An 11,622-nucleotide genomic window follows, 5' to 3' on the forward strand; every position below is an offset into this window, starting at 1 on the left:
CTCATGGTTTCGCATTCAAATCAGTTCAGTTTTTTCGAGGTGCAGATAGTTATGTCCTATTAATTGTGACTGGAGCATTATGAGAGAGTCTGTCCACGTCCATCTCTCTCTTGATTCAACCGTGTCTTCAACTAATTACTTTCATATGCAACTAATTTGCAAAAAACAATTTGTGTTTACTGGCTACATCTAGTCCAGAGCAGCTTCATGTCTCATCACTGACTTAATCAATATTTTGCCATGGCCTTTCCCCAACCTTAGCCGAGTGCTTTTAGTTGCCTCAACATAAACCATAATACCTTAATCATGCTAAAAGAGTGGATCTTACAGAAAAAATGAAGGGCAGATATTGTAAATAAAAGTTATCACTTTGAAGATCTTTCAATTCATTTTGCTAATATCTTTAAAGCTTCTTCTTTTAAAGACCTTTTACACATCCAACAAATACGAAGCAACATTAGCATTCATGTGAAGTCCTGTTTTTGATCAATCGGTCAAATGTACATTCAATATTTTGGTCTCCACCAACTCCTCAGGGAAGATGTGGCTCTTAAGATGCTAAATGCTCCACTATGTTCACCAGCTAGCAACTCATTTTGTCTGTTTGCCATGTGGTGCTGGGTAGGTAAATTCTGTAACTATGCTGCAGAGTCGGGTGATAATTATCTGTGGGGATTGTCACTATGAGTGACCCCTTTCACATTAAACATGGTTATCCTCCCCATTGTTAATAGAAATATTGATTAGAGCAGCTTTAATGTTAGCATTTTGTCAATATGTCTATAAAAAATGTAATTCAGGCAGCATTTCTTTTCCCACAAAACATATTTTGCTTATTCAAAATAGTTGTATACATGCATAATTTTTAGGGGAAATTATTAGTTGCTTTTCTATTTTTTCACAATAATAATACTTTCACCACATACTCTAGGTTTTTATTTACAGTGTGTGATGCTTAAAAACTTGTGAAGGCTGAAAGCAAAAATCATCAGGAAGAATCGAAAAGAGCCTGTGGTGGTGCCTGCAATCAGCAGGTCTCAAACACAGGCTATTGAGGCAGTGTTTATGCTTGGAGCTGTTAGTTTACTAAGTAGGGAAAAAGGCTGATGTTTACCTCTTGCTGCCCCCAAACACAGCTCTGTGTAACCTGCTGTGTCTACTGTTTCCCCACTGACCTGGAAAAACCCAGTGTGCAGAATTTCCCATCTGCTGGTCTGCTGGCGTGTAGTGCAGCCCAGTATGTGAGATTAGGGGATCAAGGGAGCGCATATCTTTCCTCACCCCGCCTGCGAGGTAAGGTTGTGTGTGTATCCTGAGTGTAATAATTTGCCATGACATCTGTGAGAGCAAATGTGCAACATGCAATGAGTGAGATTTTTAAAATTAAAATTAATCATATACTTATGTTATAGTTATACTACAATTTATACTATAATGATCCCTCTTTTACCATGTTATTTCAGGGTATACATCATGTAAATAGCCGACCATAAAATTTATCTTTGACATTACTGTACATACCCTGAAGCAAAAAAGCAATGGGGGTGAAATAATGTGATGTACCACATTTCCATACAGAGAGAGGTGGGAGGCAACTAAGAGTTTAGTTGGGGGGGAATGAAGATAAGTTCAAAGCCACGTGGAATGTGCATAGCAATCCATTACACTGTCATGGTGGGGAAAGAGATTGCAGGCCCATTCTTACCAGGGGAATGTGCCAATTATTAGATAATGTTCAGAACAAGCCGTCATGGATTAAAGCTTTGCAAGAGTCAGGATGCTCTTCAAATGAAGATGGTTTGATTAGCATACACTCAGCTTTTCCAACTAGCACTTGCAGTTTGAGGTTGAACAGAGGATTTCAGCCCTCTCCTAAGCTTTGTTTGCAAATCCTGTACAAGAAATGCATTATCAAAATCAGAATTGCTGAATCTCCTTGAAGTTTAGTACTTCAAGGATTTTGTCGTGAATTTGGACAACTCTTTGCTATGTATATAGTAACAGTATTTTTTTTAGACAAGCTACTGAAATTTGCATGTTTTAGAGAACTAGAACAGCATTACAATCTGGGCATCTGCTTGGACGCTTAAAATACTGGTATATAGTAGGATTGAGACAGTCAATTAATCAATTAGTCAAACAGCAGAGCATTAAGTACTATTTTGATAATTCATTATTTGTTTAAAACATTTATTAAGATAAAAATGGCAAACGTTCCAGTTCCAGTTTCTCAAATGTAAGAATTTGCTATTTTTCTCTGTTTTACATGATTGATGAGTAAAGAAACACTCTCTGGTCAAAGAAAGTAATTTCTTACAGTACTGGTGCCAGGAAGCAGAACCCACACATCAGAGGCTGCATAGGGTCTGCTTGATAACCCCCCTTCCACTAGCCTAGTTATACCCACACTGCCATGAGAACAAGGTCGTAAAGAGGGGCATGTATGGCTCTGCTTAGCTATCTTGTTTTCTTCTCTAAGCACCAAGAAGCATATCTCGAGAAATTGAGACACCCCGGGTCTTCTAATCTTTAAGTCTGGACAGTCTTCTCTCCCGTCAAAGGTTGCAATTCCCCTTTTGAGTTATTCAACACAGTGATTCAGCAATTTTACACATACATTTCAGTAATTTTCTGCCACAATCATTGTAACTTGAATATCTTTGGGTTTTGGACAGTTGGAAGCAATTTAAAGATATCTTGGAGTTTAGGAAATTGTGATGGGCATTTTTCACTACTTTCCAAAATAATTGACAGATTAATGAAAGTTATTGTTAGTTGCTCCAGTCTATATAATCTGATCTAATTATGTATGAATGAAACATCCCATTTTGTGGATACATAAATATCAGAAAAATTGTAAATCAGTAAACAAAAAGCAAGAAGTGGGGGCATCATACTAGATTAACTGCTATTATTATTTGAACTTTTATAATCACACTTTAAAATATACTCTTGATGCGCTTTAGTGCTGCACTTCTCTCTGTTGATCTTCATAAATAAGGTATTATGTCACATAATGTTAAGTTTGTTGCTCTCAAGGAAATTGTATCTTTCAAAGCAGTGAGGCACATCTGTTAATCAGAAACTATCTGTCAAAACTGTGAACAATTTTAAAAACCCCAAGAGCTCAATGCCACCATGCTCCCACTAGTATTAATAATTAATACATTCATTTAAACTACTTTGTCATTTGGGTACAAATCATACACAGCTACTTTACATTTCTAATAGTAAAGAGTAACCCGGTGATGACTGAACTGGCATTACATCTGTGTTTGTTTATTAGTCATATTGTTTTAAAGAGGCATAAACATAAGTTCCTTGGGGCTATTTAATATCTCTGGATTTATTTAGATTTCTGTGATAGCACTGATGATCTGCATTGAATTTCTATATTAGTAACACTTGAATCATTGCACTCAGCAGAAGCAGCAATTGGAATAAATGTTACTGTATTTGCAACCTTATTTTAATTTGCATAAATGTTCAGCTGGCACATCATGTGGTCATAGGACCATCACATGACATTTTCAATAAAATTTGCTCTGTATCACATCTAAGCCACAGGGTAGTAAATATAAAATAGATGTGTCATGAATGCAGTAAGTAATGTAAGAGCTGTAAGATTGTAAATCCTACACATAGCACTGGAAATGTGTGTGTAAATAAACTGTAGCCATTAGATTTTAGTGTATTTATGTTTCCACAGGGCAGAAACAAATAATACATTTTTGATTTATCTATTGCATCTTATAATTAATTGATTAATTGATTGATTAATTTAGTCCATAAAATGCCAAAATAATGACCAATTTGTATCAAGCACCTTTAGATTTGTCACTAATAAACCCCAATCATTGTGGAAAATCTCTTTGAGCAACCCTTTGATAGCAAAAGAGAAAAATAGCCAACAATACTGTGCCCCAAGTCTCATCTCCTGTAAAGTTAAAGGCCTCTTCTGTTTTTCATCATCGCTTCCAATAAGCAAACCAGTCATCTGACACCTGCATCACAGCCTTTGACTTGTTATCATCTGGGGAATTCACACAGATTTTACCTTTTGATTAAAAAGGGAGTAATTTGCTGATAGAACTATTCCGGGAGAATGTTCTGTATGAGAAAGATATCTTCTGTTTTGGCGGTGAACAAGACTGTGAACTCTCAGGCTGCAGTCTTCTGCGATCACACACCACTTGTCCACCCACGGCGATTGTTGACTCTGTTGCTGCAGGGTCCGTCCTTTCACCACAGTATTGTCAGGCTCCCATAAAAATGCCATTCTGCTAAATGAGATGCATTAGCCTTTGGGGAACATACTCTTCAGCTCCCGTTAAACAGGAATGATTAACACATCTTCTTTAACAGCTCTTAGAGGAGGGGCTGCTTTAATTTTGGCCTGCAGGCAATTAGTCTCTTGGGAGACAATTTATCATTATCTTTAAGCATTAAATGGTGACCATAATGACAATGATATTTCACAATTCTTAAAAAGAAAACGTTTTTGACTTTTGATGAGGTCTTTGTGTTAAGTTATCAAATAGAACGTTATATTGCATGATTTCTAAAATGCTGTAATAACAAGAGATTATAGCCCTTTCACCATTAAACAAGATAGTCGTTAGGATTCATCCTCTGAACACCATGAATATCTGCACCAAATTTCATGCAAATTCATCCAATAGTTGTCAAAATATTTCACTAAAAAACAAATGTCAACCTCATGGTGGTGCTACAGTAAAAGTCAGGAGCTCACCAAAGTCAGAATGCTTCATTCTCTGGGGACCATGAATGTTTGTACCAAATGTTATGACAGTGTATCCAGTATTTATTGAGATGATTCAGTCTGGACCAAAGTGGTGGACCGACCGACCGATCGCCATTGCCATGGCTAGAGTCACGCTACTGGCGTGACTACAATTCTGCACTTGAATCTAGATGATCAATACATCATGTCACAATAACAGTTGCTAGATTTTCTGTTTTAAATGGAAACGTAAGTCTTAATTTAATGCATATTTTAGTTTGAGACAAAAAAATTGGGTCACTGGATCATTTATCACAATAAATGGTTGTAGAATTTGGCAGAAGAGACTGTTCTTGAAAATGCTCTCCAAATACATTAAGAAAGCATGGAAAACATTCTGTGAGGAGTGCAAAAAAATCTTCAAAACAAAAAAAATAATCTCTGCTTGAGTCCTGCAAATACAGTAGGAAATCCCCAAACAATGGAACAAACCACAAGACGGCCATCCTGGTAGTGTATATGTATCCATCTTTAGTGAAGAAATAAACAATTTGTTTATTAATTAATTTGTGATCTGAGTTGTTCACACAGCCAGCTTGCTGGCCACATTTTTTACTGAACATTTTAACACCTTCGTAGTTTACCTAGGAATGATCCTGTCACAGTAAATGTACAGAGAGAGTGAAGCAACAAGGGTGTAGTAATTGGTCTTGAATCCTGTAGGGCTTTTTTCATTTGCATGAACTCATCAAGCCTGTTGGCCCTTTTGCCCCCTACTAAATGAAAATTAGGCAAGATGATCAAGCAGGATCTAGATATTAAGAAAATACACCACTGAATTTGCCTTACATATACAGCAACAATCATGTTACAGTTGGAAGCTCAGTTGATTGATGTGCCTGGTTTTCCAAGTGCTATCAGACGCAGATACTGTATACAGTGTGATCAGCTGCATTTTGGTTGAAGTATTTATTCATTGGGAAATACTCTGCTCCACTAAACTAACCTAGCCTGTGTGCAAACATGATGAACTAATGCCTTTAATCGAGGTGACAGCCAGCAGCATGTCAGCATCTTACAACGGCCCCCAAAGACAACAGTGCTTCAACAACAGACAAATATTCAGGCGAATGCGCTCCAAATCCATAAACTGTGCAATTATCAAAACGCATACAAGAGCAAAAGCACAAACAGTAAAACATTGCCTACAAATCCAGTTGCAAGTTGCTGCAAATATCAAAACACATGCAGAAATGGAACGTAGATATGACAATGGAAATGTGCTGAAATAGAAGAGACATTAAAGACAGAACAACATAAAAGTGGAAAAAACACCTGCAAAAAGAAAAACGAAAGACTAAACAGCAAAATGAGGTGATACATTAAAGGTGCCCCAGGTAGCCAGGTGTGGAGTAATGATATGAAAGAGCTCAACTAGTTTGACTTTGAAATCAACATGCATGGATGTCTCAAGAGAGCAATAATATGTACAATAAATAGAAACTGCAAACTAACAATTTTTATATCAACCTACAAAAACTCCCAAAACCTGAGGACATATGGAAAAAAATAGAAGAAACAGAAGTAGAAATATCAAATATATCCCCCCTTTTTTTGAATAGCGAGGGTTGCAATGGGAGCTGTAGTTGGAAAAATAGCAATTATAAAAATGAACAAAAAGTCTTAACAGGTAGAAATCCAAAATACATCAAGGCTTATAACAATGGAAGGACTAGTCCTAGATTCACTGGACAAAACTTTAAGGAAATAAAATATTTCAAGAAATTAACTGCTTCAATGTAACTCAACAAAACTTGACATTGTGAGATGTCCTAAAATGTCCATCATATAGAGAATAAACTCCTTTCATTTAGGTAACAACACAGCGTTTACTCTGTCATGTCATGGCCCAGAACTGCGTTTCTATTTTTAAAACAAATTCAAATGATACTGTTTTAATCGATTCTGTTGAGATGTTCCTTCTGTATGAGTGTAATCAAAATATATGGTTCATAATTTGTAGAATATTGGCTCCTGTTTTGTTTTATAGAATAGTGAATACAATAGCGCTCTTTTAACGGAATAATAAATGTAAGGCATATTAATGGCAGCGTGATTCTTCTTTGTAAAGATGTGGTATTGCACAGATACACAACTTCAAGATGGGAGTGATAGGCTGAAATTAAAATGTCAACTTGTTATCTCGTTTAGCTCACACTGTATCAAACATGTGGTAGAAGAATAGAACAAAAAATTGCATTTTACTGGTGGAATTGCCAAAGCCTTTTTCCAATAATGAGCATTTAGAGAAAATACATTATGTATATGTTGTAACCTTCTATGAGCTAACATACTGCTAAAACTTGAAATTAGTAACTGGTGAGCTGATGCTTCAGCATAGCAATAATTTGCTGTCAAAGTGTGACATTTTGTTGGATGTGTCATGTCAAGCAAATTCATAAGCATGACACACAAGTATTACAAAATATATGGCTGTGCTTGTGGAGTCACATTGGTTTGTCTCGTTCAGCTGAGTTGTCATTACCATCAGAGTAATTACTATGTATTTTGTAGATTGCTGGCTGTGTGTTCACAAGTGGTTACATGCATTTTTGTGTGTGTGTTTTTGCAGGTGACATCAGTATACAAATTTACAACATTTCTTGTCATGATGATTTAGGATGGCAGTTACAAAACTAAAACTATAAAGCTCTGCTAGCAGTCCTAAAAGGCTGCAATGTTTATACAACAAGTCCTCATACCTAAACGACAGAATAGATTGATTGCCATTGACTCCCAAAACGACATATATGACCATTCCCCAAAACAGCTACAGGCGTGACGTTAAACAAGTGGTTACCGTTGTGAAATGGTCGCTGTTAAAATAAGTACTAAGTAGTTTGTGGAAATCCAGTAACCACTTGAGATATCATGTGATGGACCAAAAGTTGGAGAAAGTAGGAGAAGGTTTGACCTGATGATCACTAGATGGAAGGTCAGGGGGATCAAGAAAATAATTGTGCTTTATCCCCTGGGGTTCATGACTATTCAAATTAGATTTCATGGCAATCAAGTCATTAGTTATTGATATAGCTTTTTTTAGACTAAAGAGTTGGCAGACTGACCAATATCTCCATCTTTTGGCCCGGCCACTAACCGGGCAAATATGCAAAAGATGACTTGAAAAATTGGACAGATGGATGCAAAACACTACATTTTCGTCCTTGCAAACACAGTCATTATGTTTGTTGTTACTGTTATCAATAACAGTGAAGATTTAAAGCATTGTAACTACTCTAATTGTGCATCAACAGTATATACTGTAAAGAAACATTAAAAAGCAAGTAGACACAGAACATAGTCTGTGGTCTTTAAAATTACTGCAATTACAACTGATTTTTCAGCTATGTAATATGATTCATAGCTTGCTCCCAGCACCCACTTCATTGTTTTTTAACACTCAAAAAATCTTAAAATCTTAATCTTAAAATATAGTGCAGTACAACAAGGAGACTGAGATAATGAAAAAAATACTCATGTTGCAGAGAGAAAGAAAGGGGAGGAGAGAGAGTTGTCTATGAACTGTATGAGTGCACAGTGTCTCTGATATAGAAGACAGCTCATAGAAAAAAGTAGAGACATTGCTGTCTTCTCTCAACAAGACTCAAAAACCAGTCAGGCAGCAGGCGTCTGCCAATGCCTACTCTTAAAACTTCAACATAACCAAGTCAATACAGGCAATATTCTGGGCTCTTGCAAGACTCTTGTAAATTCACTTTAATTGCAATAATTTATAAGTGAACTCACAGACTGTGTCACCTCAAATGTGCTCAACTACTTACAAGGGAATTATGTTTGTGTGTCTGTTTTCTAAATCAAGCAATATTATAAAGGCAAGAGAGTTTTCTTAACTCTCTAAGGAGCTAGTCATTTGAACTTTGTTATTCCATTGTTTTTCTGACTGCTAAACCCTTTCTTTTGTTGTTATCAAAATATGAAGTCACAGTCAGCAGGACTAAAGGGAAATGTAGTGCCTTTTCACAACTTCCATTTCCATTTCTATAAGGCTGCCAATAGTAAGTCTCTGGTGTTTTTTGTGTTTTGTTTTGGGTTTTAAACTAAAAAGTTTCTTGTTGTTCAATGGATAGCCAATTGTAGCTATTGGGTAGTAATACTGCATACCATAACGATAGAAGCCAAATTTTATTTTTGACTTTGACTTTAACCCTGTTAATGATAATACTGGTATAAATCATAATATGATAAACATTGTCATGACGATTTTTACAGTATTGTGACGTGTTGACATATTTTCACTATGACTATGAACAGTGAATGTAACATTGCTGCTGGCTCTACTGTGGAGCAGTCAGTGTAAAAAAAATTACCGGCGCTACACACATCATACTCCGTCATCTAGTAACTATGTTGACCGTGAGAAAAGTCGCGTCAAGACCTGATTAGCAGCAACCTAATTGATTCTGAAATATATTTTGGCTAAATTATTAAAATTTAAAATGCTTATTGTTAATGTTTGTGCAAATCTAAAGACATTTATCAAAGACTTGTTAGTCTAAGTTATTGTTTCGATTAGATCAGTAAAGTAGTTTCATCAAGGCTTATGTATCGATATATTGTTTTTAGCCATATTGCCCAGCTCTGCCATTTTGCTGTGTTGTGCTGGAAATGAGCCATGAAATTGATATGCACAGACAAGTGTGGGCCTTGTGCTTGTTTTCCTACTGTGTGGTGTCACCAAATCCTCCTGCAATGTGGAAAAAGAAGCCTGTTCTCATTTCTACCTGTCATTCGCTTTTGTATTTTTTTTACACTCATAGTAGCGGCATATTTTGTGTGTATTTTTCACATGCACAGAAGCACACTCCACACTTATCTGCTCATACTTAATGTTTTGGGGTGTTTTGGAAACATGATTGTTTTCATTCCAAACTCACATCACTTTCTGTTGATGCCACTGCTTTGCTTCTTGGTTCTACATCTTCCTGTAATATTTCTGTAATGCTTGTGCTAGATATAAGCCTCTGCAGAGAATCACTGCAGCTATGAGGGCTTATCATTCATAGCCTCGACATGGAAGAGTAACCCATCCCATGTCTGTGCTGTGATGGAACCACATGTGTAAAGTTAGTGTGCTATCAAATGATTCCATTAAGTATCTTCACCTGTCATTTATGATTTGTGGATAGTTTTTGCAGACACACATGAAACACGCAGAGCGTACTTTTCTCATACTGTACAGCATATTTCATACTGGTTTCATATAATTTAATATTATCATCATAAATTTGCCCGTTTAGAGGCTTTTGTAGCTGCAGCCTCGGTTCCATGTTCTGAAAGTGCACATCAAAAGCTTTTATTGGGTCTTTTTATTGAGGGGTTTAAAGCAATGAGAAAACTTTGCTTTTATAACCTGAAAATTACAAAGCAAATCCACAAGTTCATAACCAGAATGATAAAAACCTTTTTGCGTGTTTTATGTAAGGTTTCAAGAGGTAGAGCTGCAAAAATAACTGAGGGCAGAATGAAATTGTGAACTGTAGAGAAAGTAATGGGGTTTAAAAAAAATGTGTTTATTTAGAAAATGAAATTTCAAACTTTTAACAGAAACCCGTACAGCCTGCTGCTTGTGCTCAGAGCCATATACTTAAGTTTCTGTTGTCCGTGATAGTCTCCCAAGAGATGCTTGTCTTGATCTGGACCCTTGAAGTGTGAAGAGAGAACTACAGGCCATCAGCGAGTACATTGCAGTTGCCGCCCACACAACATCAGTTTGGGGCTGACAATAGGCTTGCAGGGAAAAGCTCAAGGGAGATCATTTTAGCAGCAGTCCCTTAAGCTCCATAATGTCAGATGTAGTCCTATATTGTATGTGCAATGCATCTGTGAAAAGAAATGTGGCAATACAGCAGACTTAAAGAGAACTGTAAGGCAGTTTGGTCAAGTCTGTTTTGATGAAATTAATAAAATAAAATGGGAATCAGAATCAGAAATACTTTATTGATCCCCAAGGGGAAACTCTTTTGTTACAGCAGCTCACTATCATGTCAGTGCACACAGGAATAGAAGTACTAAGCAAAAAATATAATACACTATAATACAGGTCAGATAAATTAAGTACCAAGTGGGTATGAGTATAAAATTAAAATAATAAGTGTAAAGTAAAGTGGATTTACCGGTTGATAAGTATGTACGGTATAATAATACAATGTAATAATACGTAATATTAGAAGTATTATAGTATAATAAGTAGTATTATAGTATAATAAGTAGTAAGTAATAGTGCATGAACTGTCAAGTTAAGTGTAGCCTATTAAGATTATGAGACAGTGGATATTGCACAGTAGTAACAGAAGTATGGATAAAAAACAAAAATACGAATTTTAAACTGAAAAGAGTATATTGCACAGCAGTATTAACACAGAATATTGCACAATTATGTCAAGTATTGCAGTGAAGTTAATGATCAATGTCCAGTTTAGTGACCTAGGGTCATATAGACTAACACTTAGAGGGAAGAGTTTGATGGCCAAAGGCAGGAATGACTTCCTGTAGCGCTCTGTGTATATAGATGGTTAAGGAATGTGTCTTTATGGTGAGTTAATCTGCAAAAATGACATGACCATTTTGGATTGGGTCTATTTGGACAGAGTCTAGATGTCTGAAGGTCCCTGTCTGATTGGGTCTCTTTAAAAAAACAACAACAACAAAACAAAACAAAAGTAGTTTAAAAAGTAGTTTAATTAAGTTTGAGTACACGGGTCAGTTTTGGATCAGGTCCAAAATTTTGGACATCTACTGTGTATTTTTTGGGGGGGGGCAGGTTTTATTAGAATCCCATGTAGGGAATAGATTTCTAA

The sequence above is a fragment of the Siniperca chuatsi genome, linkage group LG3 (genome assembly GCF_020085105.1).
Source record: "Siniperca chuatsi isolate FFG_IHB_CAS linkage group LG3, ASM2008510v1, whole genome shotgun sequence".
Taxonomy (NCBI): domain Eukaryota; kingdom Metazoa; phylum Chordata; class Actinopteri; order Centrarchiformes; family Sinipercidae; genus Siniperca; species Siniperca chuatsi.